This window comes from Sinocyclocheilus anshuiensis, unplaced genomic scaffold (assembly GCF_001515605.1).
Source record: "Sinocyclocheilus anshuiensis isolate Anshui unplaced genomic scaffold, SAMN03320099.WGS_v1.1 scaffold318, whole genome shotgun sequence".
NCBI classification, from domain to species: Eukaryota; Metazoa; Chordata; class Actinopteri; order Cypriniformes; family Cyprinidae; genus Sinocyclocheilus; species Sinocyclocheilus anshuiensis.
The window spans coordinates 516,348-528,145 of record NW_015547653.1 but is presented as its reverse complement, the minus strand read 5'-3'; the positions used below and the strand labels follow the sequence as shown (position 1 = coordinate 528,145).

The following is an 11,798-nucleotide window of genomic DNA, read 5'->3' as shown; positions in this document are numbered from 1 at the left end:
GATACATGTATATATATATATATATATATATATATATATATATATATATATACTAATCATTCATTTCTTTCAGTCTTTAAGTTATTTCACTCATTTTAACCGTTTATTCTTATTTGTTAATTTGAGATGTACGGAGCCCCTAAAGGGATATGGTGGTGGAAAAAATACGGGGTGGGAGGGGAAAATATTTTTTAAATCTTTTGCGTTCCCCCGAGAAACTTTGCGTTTGCTCGAAAAACTTTTGCGTTCTCTCACAAAACCAGCTGAGTTCGGACAAACACTTCCTGCACAGTTTGCAGCGGTTCATACAGCTCCATACGTTCACAGTGGAGCGGGTCATACAGTTTTATTTTGAATTTGGACTCAAGTATAAATAAATACAGTCAGTGCTTAGTTCAAGGCACGGTATGTGGCTTTATGTACTAGTAGATGACCAATTCAGTACACACCATATTAATAATAACTATTATAACACTATTAATATTAATAACCTTATTGATAATTTTACTATTAATAAAATACTATTTTTACTGACACGCAGAATAGCCTAGAATGTGAACGCAATGCGCTAAAATACACGTCAATCTTTTTCTCCCCCATAGAAAACCTTTATAAATAAAACGCTTAACGTGGCTTAATAATAAAAGAAGATAGATAGCAACTGTAAAAAATGCAACTGCACATTTTCCAGTTTTTAGAAACCTTTTGAGTCTCAAATACTAAAAATGCTATTTTCTTGAAACTACATAAAAACCCTTGTCAGACCAACAAAATTACCCCAAATGTTGTCCCAACTAGTCAAACACATTTGTCTGAACAAAGAATTTCACATTGTTTAAATTTTAAGGCTTTTGTGAGTTCCCAGCATGCATTGCAGCATGAATAAATTATGCAGTTACTGTTATAGGACTATTGTTTTGCTGTTTGTGTTGAAGATTTTTATTAATCAAAGTATGAATTAATCGAGCGTAATCATTATGAATATAACCATTTATATATCCAGTTATTCTTCCATTATAATCACATATGCCTGTGTGGAAAATGCCTACGTGGCTAAAGTAGACAGGCCCTCAGATTAGAAACATCTGGATAAATAAAAGTGGGCTTTCTTTTTTTACCATAACAAGACTTGGGGGGGCCCCTTCTCTAAAATGAGCAGCAGACGACACTACAAATTGGCACCCCAGATGGGACTGGTTAGGAGCAGCAGAGTGGACGACCACTTTGGGGATTAATATTAGGATTAAAATATAATTTGAAATATTAGGATTAAAATATCCACTGTGTAAAGAGCTATGTAAATTAGGGCTACAAATTTGGTGTTCTCCAGAAGAAATATATATCGAAGCAATAGGAACAGAAACACACATGGTGGTTGCAGAGCCAAAAGCTAATATCTATTGGATAGGACAGATAGAACAAGATGTGAGACAGACAGTCAATAAGTGGGAAAAGTTTATTGAAGCACAAATTCCTGAAGCACAGCTATCAAAATCAGAATTTCATTCCACAATGATATATGATCCAGAGAGAGATTAAAAAATAGAAAAAAATAGGGCAATTAATTTCTGCTATGATGCTTCCAAAAAGACTAACAATAATCAAATGTCAGGTACACAAGAAGGGAAATGATTATGTCATTAAGGGAAACAATGCAGCATAAGGAACCAGCTGTGAAAACAAAAAGGCAAGAGAGAAAAGAAAGTGAAGGTTATTTACAAATGGATTGTTATAGACAGGCACGCATAGCGTTAGAAAAGATGAAAACAAACCAAGATAGAACAAACTTTGAGGAAGTGTTAGAAGAAATAGAAGAGAAAATTAAAGAATCAGGAAAAAAAAGATACAAGAAGTAAATAGATTGGAAAGAGGGAGAAGTAAGTTGTTCGAAAGTACTGAAATAAGTTCAGATAATGGGTCGGCATTTATACAAAAAACTGTAAAACAAGTATTGCAACAATTAAGAATAAAACAGGCACAAGGGTGCATCAAAAGGGTTAATGGAACTATCAAGGCCAAAATTAACAAAATAGATTGTTTTCTATAGAAGTAGAAATTATGGAGACTGGATCTTTTACTCCTTCCTAGTCAAGTGATGCTGCATCATTTAGTCATTGGTATTAAAACAGAGTGACTTATTTAGTCACTAGGTAGTGTTAACTAATACGCCTGAATTATGAAGTAGCACTCTGGATAAAAATAAGCAAATGTGAGACTTACTTAGTCTCAAAGGGGGGAATGTCAAAGATTTGTATTAATTAAAGTATGAATTAATCGAGTGTAATCATTATGAATATAACCATTTATATATCCAGTTATTCTTCCATTATAATCACATATGCCTGTGTGGAGAAGCAGAAAAACATTCTGGAGATGTTTTCAGCAGAGAACTTCTCCACTTTATTCTTGATGATGTAATAAAGTGTATCTTCTGGCATCAAAAACCCAAGACTGAGTGTGGTTCCTAAGATGAGCAGCAGACGACACTACATTTGCTGACTTAATTTAAACTGTTTTGTTGTTGTTTTATCATTATTGTTAGTTATTTGTTGTACTGTGATGTAAAGAGCTCATCTTTTTAACATTTGTTGTTTGTCACTGTTCTTGAGGTTAGTGTGTCTAGTTTCGAGACCTAGAGAATGTTCTACCACCAATTTTTATTTTCTTGATATCTTAGTCCTGTTGGTGTTTAATAAGTATAGACAACGTTGTCTACTTCTAAGACTAAGATATTCATTAAGGTGTATCATTCGAAAATCATTATGAAATCAATAACATGGTGACATTATAAACATTTTTTTTTTCTTCAGAAAACAGAAAAAAAATATCTCAACACAATAACTGATCTTTTAGATACTGTAACAAGAATATTTCTAGCAAAATAAGGCAATCAGCATTGCATGAACGAACAAATTTACATTGACTAAACAAAGTATCTGTACTGAGAAGAACTACAATACTATTGTTGAGAGAACTCAAAAGTCTTACTGCATCAAGTTGCCTTTGTTTTTTATATTTTCTCAACTATTTATTTTTTACAGTGAATATAAAAAAGCCCAAATTTGGTATACAGTTTTTTAAAGAAATATATAATAGGCTAGGCCTACTATGTACAGGCAAGCAGATGAACCCAGAATATGAACACAACGCGCTGAACTGCATCCATCCATAAAAACAATAGCCTATAAAGAAAATGCTTAAGGTAATGGACGAAGACAGTGATAGACCAAATCTGGTATACAGTTTATTAATAAAATATATTACGCACAGGAAAGCAGATGAGCCGAGAATATGAACGGAACGCACAAAGTTTCACGTGAATTCTCTACTCAAAACATTATAAAGAAAACTCTTAACGTGGCTTAATGGTTTAGCACGTTGCTTGCCTGTACATAGTATATATTTTAATAAATTGTATATACAATTTGGGCTTTTCAGTCTTCTTATAGCCTATTAAGCGTTAATATGGTTTTCTATGGGGGAGAAAACGTGCAATTGAGCGTGTTCTTTCTGGGCTCATCTGCTTGCATGTACACAGTATAGGCTATATTTGTGATAATTTCTATAGTAGATTTGGTCGTTTTTATGACTGTTTTCATTAAGCCACATTAAGCGTTTTCTTTATAACGGCTTCATGGGAGAAAAACGCTTAACATGCAGTTTAGCGCTTTCAGTTCAAATAGGCTATATCTTTGCGAGAAAGCGCAAAAGTTTTGCAAGCAAACGCAAAGTTTCTCTAGAGAACGCAAAACTCTTGCCAGGGAACGCAAAAGATTTGAAAAATACTTTTTCCTCCTACCCCTTTTTTTCCCCCCACCATCATGCCCCTTTGGAGGCGTAGTATACGGTAACATTTTTAGCGGTACAAAAACGTATTAATTCTTAATTCATTTAATAAATCTGCCTGAAGATAAATTATTGAACCAATGTAATAATGTTTCTGTCTACAAGATGGGAGTAAGGCACATAAAACTATACCAGGATGTATTTGTTCGTGTCAACAACTGCTGAAATCTCAGAACTTGACTTAAAGAGTGTCAACCAACCAGCAAATATAGATAGATAGATATATAGATAGATAGATAGATAGATAGATAGATAGATAGATAGATAGATAGATAGATGGTGTACTAAGCATTTAATATATGAAGACATTGGACCATTAAATAGCCTAAATAAAGCAACAGAGGCTTTTTCCTATAAGTGATGTCATAATTACTTGAGATATAATTTTCTTTTCTTTCATAATACCAATCCCTTGGTCAAATTTAAAACGAAATTTAAAATGTCACAGAAACACCTTATAATATTTTTATTTCTTGCCACTGACTCAAAGTAAAAGGGAGATAATAAATGTTACAATAACAAGGACAGAACCATATAAAAATGAAACTTTGAATGAAATGAAATATGTGAATGAATCTGCTCTCCGTATTCTACATCCAAGCATGAATGTGTCACCGTCACATGTACAATGTCATCATAATATGACATGCTTGCAGGAAATGCACCCAGCATGACAGGCCAACTCTGTGTGATCAGTCACAGTTAGTTCTCTATTTTCCCCTCCATAATGAAGAATAACAGAATTCATTATGACAACTGACAAGTCTAACCAGATGAAATAACAAGAGCATTTTTCAATTAAGCGCATTTCAATTTTCAACTCATAAAAACAATGAAAGAGAGCTTGAGAATCTTATTGACAGATATGACCAATTCTATAATAAAGTGAACAGACTGCAAAACTGTCTTTTCAAAAGTGTCTTTTCCTCCCATTTGAATCTTACTCTGCTCTCACAGCATGGCTTTCAGCACCCATCCACATATCAACATACAAGAGATGAGAGGTGGAAAGGAAAGGTAACAGAATAAAGAGAGAGAGAAATATAATAAAAAGGACAAGAACAATTCACTCAAGGACTGAACATAACGTTTTTGCGCAGACAGCAGTGTTCAATGGAATCAACCATTTTTTGGCCTGAAACCAAATGAATGAACTGAAAACCTGTACCACAGTCTCCAGCTTTCATGAATCAGGGTGAAAATAAAAATAATATTTTGTGTAAGGCTGATGAATGGATATATTTCAGGGGACGTTTAAAGGGTTTGTCTGAATGGAAATAGCAGAATGAGTGAAAAAAGAAGGATGAAACAAGCTTTTCAGTGTAACTGACATATTGTACTTCTCTGTTATAAAGATTCTCACATTAAAGGTCCAGAAGTGGACTATTTAAATAAACAGTGGCTGAATATTGAGCTCTTTTCAAGCTATGTAATCTTTACAGGATGTCCATAGATAGTGTTTAAAAAGCACAGTGCAGCTACAGGAAAAGGACATAATACTGTCAACTAAACTGTCAGACGGGTATGAGAGGTCAGTTTTGAAATGTAAACCATTCGATAACCACTTAAATGAACAGATGTAACACTATAAAACTGAATGATTTCATATTTGACCTTTTCATATTTCATATTTGAAATAGCTTTCAAAACTAAAATGTCAGAGGCTGAAGCTTTGATATATAGATAGATAGATAGATAGATAGATAGATAGATAGATAGATAGATAGATAGATGGTGTACTAAGCATTTAATATATGAAGACATTGGACCATTAAATAGCCTAAATAAAGCAACAGAGGCTTTTTCCTATAAGTGATGTCATAATTACTTGAGATATAATTTTCTTTTCTTTCATAATACCAATCCCTTGGTCAAATTTAAAACGAAATTTAAAATGTCACAGAAACACCTTATAATATTTTTATTTCTTGCCACTGACTCAAAGTAAAAGGGAGATAATAAATGTTACAATAACAAGGACAGAACCATATAAAAATGAAACTTTGAATGAAATGAAATATGTGAATGAATCTGCTCTCCGTATTCTACATCCAAGCATGAATGTGTCACCGTCACATGTACAATGTCATCATAATATGACATGCTTGCAGGAAATGCACCCAGCATGACAGGCCAACTCTGTGTGATCAGTCACAGTTAGTTCTCTATTTTCCCCTCCATAATGAAGAATAACAGAATTCATTATGACAACTGACAAGTCTAACCAGATGAAATAACAAGAGCATTTTTCAATTAAGCGCATTTCAATTTTCAACTCATAAAAACAATGAAAGAGAGCTTGAGAATCTTATTGACAGATATGACCAATTCTATAATAAAGTGAACAGACTGCAAAACTGTCTTTTCAAAAGTGTCTTTTCCTCCCATTTGAATCTTACTCTGCTCTCACAGCATGGCTTTCAGCACCCATCCACATATCAACATACAAGAGATGAGAGGTGGAAAGGAAAGGTAACAGAATAAAGAGAGAGAGAAATATAATAAAAAGGACAAGAACAATTCACTCAAGGACTGAACATAACGTTTTTGCGCAGACAGCAGTGTTCAATGGAATCAACCATTTTTTGGCCTGAAACCAAATGAATGAACTGAAAACCTGTACCACAGTCTCCAGCTTTCATGAATCAGGGTGAAAATAAAAATAATATTTTGTGTAAGGCTGATGAATGGATATATTTCAGGGGACGTTTAAAGGGTTTGTCTGAATGGAAATAGCAGAATGAGTGAAAAAAGAAGGATGAAACAAGCTTTTCAGTGTAACTGACATATTGTACTTCTCTGTTATAAAGATTCTCACATTAAAGGTCCAGAAGTGGACTATTTAAATAAACAGTGGCTGAATATTGAGCTCTTTTCAAGCTATGTAATCTTTACAGGATGTCCATAGATAGTGTTTAAAAAGCACAGTGCAGCTACAGGAAAAGGACATAATACTGTCAACTAAACTGTCAGACGGGTATGAGAGGTCAGTTTTGAAATGTAAACCATTCGATAACCACTTAAATGAACAGATGTAACACTATAAAACTGAATGATTTCATATTTGACCTTTTCATATTTCATATTTGAAATAGCTTTCAAAACTAAAATGTCAGAGGCTGAAGCTTTTGGCATCCAATTTAGAAATACAATTTTGATTTGAACCTAGAAGTGGCATTCAGGAATGATGGTCCCCTTATGAGAAAAAGGAAGAAACGAAATATTTGAACCAGTGATCTCATATCACACTTTATTATATTTTGAGAAGTGACTAAAAGTGAAACAGTGGCATTGGTACAGCGTTTGGTTTTACAGCAGAACAATTAATAAGATCACTGACTTATTAAAACAGAAAGTACATAATGCGTTCTGTCCCAGAGTGTTTTTGTAGCTCCACTAGTAGACAATACACATTCCACTGAATATCTTCTGGCAGCATCGTGTGCCTGCTATTGTGTTCACTTCCTGTTGTGGGCAACAGGGTGGCGTGACATCATTTTACTTGATATATGCAGCAGTGAGTCATTTTTCTGTCTACAGCTGAATTGTAGTCAACACAGAATTCACCCGCTACAGATTATGTCCTTACGTGTTAACCTGAATTTTATGTGTGATTGATTCATTTGCTGAAATTAAATATGAAGAAATGATTGACCTTTTATGATAAACAGATGAAACGGTTAAAGAACATGAAACATACAAATGTACCGATGTAAAAGTCACCAATTTATTGGCACAGGTAGTATTAATAGTGGGAGACAGATGATTATATGTCATGAGAGAATTTTGAAGTTTGATGGTTTTATAGTGGTTTCGGGCACTTGTTAGCTGGCCAGGTTGGGAGACCACCAGGCCAACCATCTAAACCCCAGCCTAACCCACCTAAGACAGCCAAACCACAGTTTCATAAGCATTAATACTGCATAATTTCTTCATTTAATCAGTTAACTCTGTTTATTAGGCAAGAAGTGATGACCTGGCACTGTGGCTATAAATGCAAACAATAACCTTGCTTTTGCTACTTAGCTAAATTACAGTGCCTGACCACAGCACTATTATATTAAGCTACATGAACATTGGATAATTCTTAACTGAATACAAAACGGCAGTGTATCATTGGCTATAAAATCATATGGCTGTAAGTTCCAGATTTTGCCTTTTGGTCATAAATAACTTTTAATCATGAAACTTATAAAAGTCACTGAATATTCGTTTTGGAATTGATTAGATTTCATTTGTCAAATGTATCCTGTGATGATGTGTTAAATGTTACTCTCCAAAAATATACAAAAGTATTAACAGGTGTTATGGGTTATTTTACGTTTTTCTTTAAGAGCACAACACGCAGATGATCCCTTGCGCGCGACAGAATCATCTGCACAATGATCAGCGCGAGAAATACGAAGTAAAGACCTGAATTCCGAAACACCTAAAACCGTGGAGGAAAAACATTAGGATAAGAGACTATTACTCGCATTATTAATTTCCCCCAAAAAATGCATTGCAGGGGGAAGACAAAGAAGTGGATGTGGAAATAGGCGCGACAGTGTGCTGGCATTAATTTGCTCAATATAAATGCATCTCATTTACAACAGATTGGTTTGATTGTCCATCAGTGTACATGTAAAACATGAGTTCTGGTGTAAGTATATGAAAATGTTCTTTTGATTGCATGCTCATTTATGCGCGTATGCTTTGTGCTCAAATTTCCAGTTATTTAGGTAATTGGTTAGATTTTGTTTGGTAGCCATAAACGGTGCTGCAGAGGTCGTATTATGATAACGTGTTTGGTGAAAACATTAATTGTAAATTCACATATTAAATGCAAAGGGTTTTATTTTCTCCTCAACCCATCGCTGGCAATGACAGGCTTGGCTGCCGTTGCCTAGTAACGAAGCGACGAGCCCTTAGTAGATGTGGGCTTCATCAAATCCTGTTCATTCAACATCAGAAGGTTAAAAAACTTTTTTTTTTGTTATATAAGTGTGTATTGTGTACGTTATAAGAACTAATAATTATATAAACTGTTTTGCCTTTTGTGATAGATGCAGGAACAAGAACAAAGGGCAAGACTGCAGCACTTCCTGTCGGAGCTTGCAATACTGGGTTCTTTACAGGTGGGCTTTTCCTGAAGCAGTACAATGTACAATTTCATTTTTAATGAAAACTTCAGGACTTTGTGAGGTAATTAAAGCTCATGCCACAGTCTTTTATGTCTGTCTGTAGGGCTTCCATTATTTTCAGCCCTGGCTAAGAGGTAGAAAGGAACTTCTGCTGACTGTGGTCAATGATGACTTGGTGGGATTTTTACTTCTGTTTATCTCTTTTTATTTTCTCTCTCACACTTTTTTATATGGAAAAATGTGTTTGAGAAGATGCTTGGAGATGTTAAGTTATAAAGCGCACCTTCAAACATTTTTAAACATACTAGTATATCTCTGGAAACATTAAACATAGTCTCAGGCTCAAGTGCTGCTGCATCAGTGTCAGTTATATCTTACAGAGAGTGTTTTTTTTGCTCACAGAGATGGCGTTCTCCTGGGTTCGCCATATCTGTGGCCTCCACCTTTACCAGCTCAACTTGCAGTAGCAGTTACAGCCTGGACAGCGACTACGCCAGCTCGCCTTTAGCAGGAGAAGGGCCACTTCCACAACACAAACAAGAGACACCAGATGCCACACAGCAACAAACTCCCAGCCGGTGGAGGAAAAAATATCCTTAGACTGTACCAATTATAAGCTAAGTGTATATCAATTATTTTCATTACTCAATTATAGGAATGTTGATTCTCATCTTCTGCCAGCCTCACCCAGTGAGAGAGAGATCGCTGTTCCTGTGAGTATCATTGCCAATGTCAAATTCACAGATTAAGAGCATTACCAATCTTGAAATGCACTGGCAATGTTAGTTTAGATTGGAGAAAATAAACACTACCGTTCAAAGGTTTGGGATAATAATGTACAATATGTGGAAAATAATGTGTTTTTTTAACCTTAAACCGCATAAATTAATTTCATTACACCAAATAAACAAAATAATGTTCTTTTTAGCAGCATCATATGACCCCTTTAAGATTTCTCTTCATCAAAAATACAGTAAAAACAGTTATATTGTGAAGTATTATTGCAATTTAATATAACTGTTATTTTAATATATTCCACAATATTTTTTTAAATAAGATATTAAAACAAAATTTCTGATTGTCATGAAGTGATCAAGGCTCTCAAAAGATTTTTTTTTTTCATTGCAGGAAATGAACTGCACCCTGTTCCTGTTATGCCAAGTATGGGCAACCTTATGTCTGGATTCGATCCAATCATGAGCGCCTAGTAAACGTCGGAGGAACTGATACGCTAGTCAAAGATACACCAATGAAGCTGAAGTCCATCACAGACTGGGTTTCAACATCCCAAGGTTTTAAGATCATCTTTATTTAAAGTTATTTATAACTTTTATTGGCCATATTTTCACAATTTTATTATAAACAAGATTTCTTTATGTTCCTGAATCAAAGTTTGGAAACTTTTACTGTCTTTTTTTTTTTTTTGTTAAAAGTTAAAGATTATATATAAATACACATACAACTTACTTTAGTGGCTTTTGGTGGTTGTAAATCCATGTATTTTTTGTGTTACCATAATGCATATCAACCCCTCATCACACCATAAGGACAGTGATCAATCATCTTCCCTTTACCAAATATTTAGCAAACTTTCTAACTAATTATAATGTTCTTTTGATTTTACAAGGGTCTTACATAACACACAAACCTTTTATCTGCCCTGTAAGAACTCATGTGTGGGACATGGTGAGTGAGTTGGTGGGACTGTGCACCATGCCGCTGGACATGCGCTACCGCCAAACCCTGTCCCTCCCAGAGCGCTTCCTGGTCACTGGGGCCCTCCTGAATTTCCTGGAGATGATTGTGGTTCAGGGAAGCCAAGAGGAACCATTCTATGATCTGGGTGAGCAGTCTGGGAAATCTATGATCCAAATATTTGGAACGTTCTTTTGTCATTGTGCTCATACGATAAGGGGTGTAAGAAAAACAATACAAAAATCTAAACAGCAAAGTCTTAGGCCTTCTTTGTATATCCTGTGTCTGTTGCATATATTCATTTTGCTGTGGCACAGAAGAGCCACAGTGGTTACTGGTTTTGGCCTTAGGTTAGATTTTACCATCATCCTCTAATACACAGTCTCCCCTACTTTGTGTCGTAGTTGTGGAAGAGTTGAAGCCACTGAGAAGACTTCATTTCCTAAGCCTTTCTGAGGTCCAAAGGTTTCAAGGCAGCAACAGGACTCGACGTCATTTACCTGCCAAATGAAAATGGACAACAACATCCAAGGGTATTAAACTCCAAAGGATCACTGCTTTTACCATTTGGCCTAAAACTCCAAACATCACAATCTAGAATTGTAACAATTTGAACCATGAACTAACATTGTTTTTTTTTTTACATTAAGGAGCATTCATTTATGTATAAACAAAGAGGTTTAATAATGACAGCTTTAGCCCCATGACTTTAAGATTCTAAATATCAGCCATGGCATGTTTTTGTAAACCATGTACATGTCTTTGAAAAGTTACGAAATCAGACCAGGAACATTTTAATCCCTCGCATTAAAAGATTTGCATGACTTACACAGAAACTGCTCCCTCTTTAAGGATCCAATCTGTCCTGAAATTCAAGTAACAACTGGCTTTTTAAAAGTTATTGATGTCTTTGTGTTCAATAAATTAATAGAATACAGGACACAAATGTTTCATTTTTAAAAAGTTTAATATTCCATAAAATACATTTAATATTTAAATACGTACATGAAAATAGGTTTAAAATAAGGTACAAGAACATTCATAGAACATTAAACACCTCATACAGCAGACAGAACAGATCCAACAACAGATCTGAGGTCATTGTAGTACGAGATACATTTTAATATGATTTTA

General features: G+C 34.7%; 1 pseudogene; it reads left to right on the top strand.

The window, feature by feature from the left end:
• The first annotated feature begins 8,455 nt into the window (after nt 1-8,455).
• LOC107702044 (uncharacterized) lies at nt 8,456-11,175 on the top strand (annotated as a pseudogene).
• The last annotated feature ends 623 nt before the right edge of the window (nt 11,176-11,798 follow it).